This window comes from Littorina saxatilis, linkage group LG7 (genome assembly GCF_037325665.1).
Source record: "Littorina saxatilis isolate snail1 linkage group LG7, US_GU_Lsax_2.0, whole genome shotgun sequence".
In the NCBI taxonomy this organism is placed as follows: domain Eukaryota; kingdom Metazoa; phylum Mollusca; class Gastropoda; order Littorinimorpha; family Littorinidae; genus Littorina; species Littorina saxatilis.
Window position 1 is genome coordinate 48,127,353 of NC_090251.1, and position 5,000 is coordinate 48,132,352.

General features: G+C 41.0%; 2 long non-coding RNA genes across 2 annotated transcripts in view; one reads left to right on the forward strand and one right to left on the reverse strand.

Annotated features, from left to right (window-relative positions):
* Window positions 1-5,000, reverse strand: part of LOC138971667 (uncharacterized) — a 170,553-nt gene that overhangs the window by 11,635 nt on the left and 153,918 nt on the right. The gene's annotated exons all lie outside the window — the stretch shown is intronic.
* On the forward strand, window positions 813-4,470 carry LOC138971665 (uncharacterized). The gene is made up of 3 exons (XR_011457334.1): window positions 813-1,867; window positions 2,265-2,439; window positions 2,788-4,470. It is a non-coding gene; the product is annotated as an uncharacterized lncRNA (long non-coding RNA).

Genomic DNA, 5,000 nt, shown 5'->3' on the forward strand with positions numbered 1-5,000 from the left:
GAGAGAGAGAAAGAGGTAATGATAGAAAGAGAGAAGATACAGAGACACAGAGAGAGAGAGAGAGAGAGAGAGAGAGAGAGAGAGAGAGAGAGAGAGAGAGAGAGAGAGAGAGAGAGAGAGAGAGAGAGAGAGAGAGAGAGAGAGAGAGAGAGAGAGAGAGAGAGAGAGAGAGAGAGAGAGAGAGAGAGAGAGAGAGAGAGAGAGAGACGGAGGATTGGTCTTTCGCTGGGGGTATGCAGTGCCTTGGCAATGCACATCTACTTAATTTAAAATGAATTAACAAAATGCAAGAATAGCGAGTTTAGAACACCAAAGACGGGCGCAGTGGCGTGGTGGTAAGACGTCGGCCTCCTAATCGGGAGGTCGTGAGTTCGAATCCCGGTCGCTGCAGCCTGGTGGATATTTTTCCGATCTCCCAGGTCAACTTATGTGCAGACCTGCTTGTGACTTAACCCCCTTCGTGTGTACACGCAAACACAAGACCAAGTGCGCACGGAAAAGATCCTGTAATCATTGTCAGAAACACGAAAATACCCAGCATGCCTCCCTCGAAATCAAGCTTTGGTTCAGTTTTGTGTGTTGCATGTAGTTGACTTATTTGTACTTTGTGGGAAAGTACCGATATTATATTTTGTAAACACAATATTTATGCTTGGACGAGAATGCAGGTGAACTTTCTAGTCCTGTCAAAACAAGTTGTTCACCACGCTGTTTTTAGTGTGAGTTCGTGGCGTTCGTTCGGATTAAGTGCGTCGGCGCTTTTGATGTCACAGAGAACGTCACTGTTCTAGTCCATAGACGGTTCGTATATGTGGCCATTTCTGCGAAAAGGGACCCTGTTGATCTAAGCCTCTGATTGGAGAAACGCGGGGTCAAAGTTAGAGCAAAATGTAAACAAACTTTGCTGTGCTGACTGATGTCCACTTCAAGTTGAATTTCTAAAATGTTCAATGAATTATCAGCGATAGTACAATGAACAGCAATTTAAAGTAATGGAAAATAGTCTTGGGATCAACATTACAAACTTCTAAAAATGTTTATGTTCATTCCTCCTCAGGAAAAACACATCGAACCGATGACAAGTTGACTGCGATGATGCCGAAAATGGCGACAGAGTGTTTTGTTGTGCTTCGAAAAACATTTTTTCGTCGCTAGTTTTGGTCAAGTTAAAACAACTTACCTACTTTTTTGTGTAATGTTTGACAGTAAGCTTAATATAAACTTTCATCTGGAAGCACATTCAGCAAAGTGATGTAGCCAAATCATCACACAGCTACATTTCACTAGACGGATCTATACGCATAGTTCAGGTAGATCTGACTTTCACGCGACCGTAGCACTGTACGAAAAAGCAGACGACAAACGCAGTTGCCCGATGAAGAACAGTTACTCCCCGTTTACATCTTTAGTTGCTTCCCTTGCTAAAGTTACTGATATTTAGATCAGTGGTTACTGACTGGGGCATTCTGTTCTTTGCAGCTGTGAATTCTGATAGTGGAAGGGCAAGTCAGTCTTCTCAGTTGAACACGGAATGTTCTGCTGACAGAAGTCGCTTTGGGATAAGACAACGATTTTGTTGACGAGGTCAATGCTGTTAATTCAGAATTATTTTGTTGCACTTCGCCCGGACATTATTTTGTGACTCCGAAGTCGAAGCAGATCTACTTTGATCACGATGGTGTTGTAAACGTTCATGATGACAACGCACACTACTAATCGGTTAAAGAGTTCTCCAAGAGCATAGGCCTATTGCGAAGCAAGGTCTTCCTCTTCCTGATCGTTTGAATGCCCGGACATCGTAAATGAGAACCTGTTGCTCTTACCGTTTGCTGTCTCCACTTAGATCTATGACAGGCTACAATTTCAGGTAAGTTACCATATAGACTGCAGTGTGTGTTTTGTGTGTGTGTGTGTGTGTGCGCGCGCGCAGCTTGTGTGTGTGTGTGTGTGTGTGTTGTGTGAGGGTTTTTGTATGTGTGTGTGTGTGTGTGTGTGTGTGTGAGAGAGAGAGAGAGAGAGAGAGAGAGAGAGAGAGAGAGAGAGAGAGAGAGAGAGAGAGAGAGAGAGAGAGAGAGAAAGAGGGGTAGATAGAGGGAGAGAGATGATAATGACAATGATGATTTTGATGATGATGATGATGATGATGATGATGATGATGATGATGATGATGATGATGATGGTGGTGGTGGTGGTATGTGTGTGCGAGTAGTATGTTTTTAAATTCCTCTTTTTTTTTTCAACCAATGTTACTCTCTTTCTCTCAGTTTGCAGGCGTGGAACAGCAAACAAGTCCAGCAATTCACCGGACAGTGCAACAACAAAAGACAGAAGTGCCTGGCCACAAAGCAGGTGTTCGACAGAATGGGGCAACAGCAATGTCCAGCCGGTTCCAGTTCCAAGGAAATCAGCATGGTTTACCCTTGGGACTTTGCTCAGTAGGTAAAGACATATTAATACTTAACAATTTGTCAGTCCTTTAAAAAAAAGGGGGGGGGGGAGCAATACAGTTATATTTGTGTTTATGTGCTGTTTTCTCCAACAAAGAAGCACACACACAGACACACACACACACAGACACAGACACACACACATACACACACACACACACACACACACACACACACACACACACACACACACACACACACACTACATTTTCGATAATGTCACCATACCATACCAGCTTAGAAATGACAAGTGGACAGGTACCCAAAACCAGACTTGAGCTGTGCAAATAGTGGTTAGTAAATAATATGTTGATCAACTCTGTGGTTGCCTTTGTTTCAGAGAAGCAAATCGTCTACCTTGCGAATGAGGCAGGGGTACAGAGGAGGGTAGCAACTTCAGTCTTCGGCATGGTGCATCAATACTTAGGCATGCAGTTTTGTGTGTGAATGAACAGCACAAATCCATTTTGAAAATGTCTTGATCGTCGGCCACATCAAGTTCGACCCTGATTGGCATTTCAGTTTGTTGAAAGTAAAGGGAGACGTTCGATAGCAGAGTGCACGGATGACATTTTCAATTCAGTGAAGTGATGGACAGACTGACAGACCCACGTGTGCAAGGACACACAGCACCATGTGTTACTTTCTACAACTGGAAGCTGTATTTACCAAGGAAACTGAACAATTAATCCTTGTTATGAAATTTAGAAGTACCACAACTTGTGTGTGTATTGTTTTCAGCAGACAGCCTCAAATAGTTTGTGTTTGTATGTGTGTCGGTGAAGAAAGAATAGAACATGGAGGGGGAGAGGTAGTATGAAAGAAGAAGAAATATTCGAGAAAAAAATCATATGGCTGATTGTTTTTACATTTAGTCAAGTTTTGATTAAATGTTTTAACATAGAGGGGGAATCGAGACGAGGGTCGTGGTGTATGTGTGTGTGTGTGTCTGTGCGTGTGTGTGTGTAGAGCGATTCAGACTAAACTACTGGACCGATCTTTATGAAATTTTACATGAGAGTTCCTGGGTATAAAATCCCCAGATTTTTGATTTTTTATTTCGATAAATGTCTTTTATGACGTCATATCCGGCTTTTTGTAAACGTTGAGGCGGCACTGTCACACCTTCATTTTTCAATCAAATTGATTGAAATTTTGGCCAAGCAATCTTCGACAAAGGCCGGACTTCAGTATTGCATTTCAGCATGGAGGCTTAAAAATTAATTTATGACTTTGGTCATTAAAAATCTGAAAATTGTAATTAAAAATATTTTTTTATAAAACGATTCAAAATTACTTTTATTTTATTCTTCATCATGTTCTGATTCCAAAAACATATAAATATGTTATATTCGGATTAAAATCAAGCTCTGAAAATTAAAAATATAAAAATTATGATTAAAATTAAATTTACGAAATCGTTTTAAAAACAATTTCATCTTATTCCTTGTCGGTTCCTGATTCCAAAAACATATAGATATGATATGTTTGGATTAAAAACACGCTCAGAAAGTTAAAACGAAGAGAGGTACAGTAAAGTGTGCTATGCAGCACAGCGCAACCGCTACCGCGCTGAACAGGCTCGTCACTTTCACTGCCTTTTGCACTAGCGGCGGACTACGGTGATTGTGAAAAAAATGCAGTGCGTTCAGTTTCATTCTGTGAGTTCCACAGCTTGACTAAATGTAGTAATTTCGCCTTACGCGACTTGTTTCTTCTGCATGGGAGGAGAGAATGATAGAAAAACACGAAAAAGTAAAAATTAGGGTAACGTTACAAAAAGGGCAATAACTCTGGAATGAAACATTATTTTGACCTAAAACCATACAAGTAATAACGGCAGATGCTTGAACTTACTATTTCCCGGCAAAAGTTTGTTTTTAAAAGTTTGGCCATTTTAAGTCATTTTGGGGGTATCTCCAAAAAAGGGTCATAACTCCGTGAAAAATAAATTTGAAGGTCTGAAATTCTCACATCACGTTCTAAATATAACAGTCTGTCAAATAAAATCCAAAACTCAAAATCGATAAATTTGTCAACAAGGTCCCTTTTCGCAGAAATGGCCACATATAATGTAGTTGTATCATGTTCGGTCTGGAATATTCTCGAGATTGAGTATTTACTATATATGCCAGCGCGATTTGAAGGTTAAAAAGCTTCTATTTGAGTTCTGCTACGATGTGCAGTTGTATGTATGGAATGCTAAATAAATCCTCGAACTCAATTTGACGAGTTGTTTTCTGCTGCTGCGAAGACGGGCGACGTAGAATAAAAGAACACAACTATACGACATTTGAGAACTTGTGGCAATCTCAAGTGTCGTGTAACAGGGGGATACGATCTTGTAGTATCGTTCGTTTGTGAAACATCCTAGTCTAAGATTTCGACAAGCCAAGGGAAACTACCGCTGAGAAGACATACTCGCGAATAATTGGAAGGGTTGTTGTCCGTAGGTTGAAGGTACCATTGCATGATTGTGTCGAAAGGGTGCTTTACACTCAGGCATTCTGGCACGCGCGCGCGCGTCACACACACACACACACACACACACGT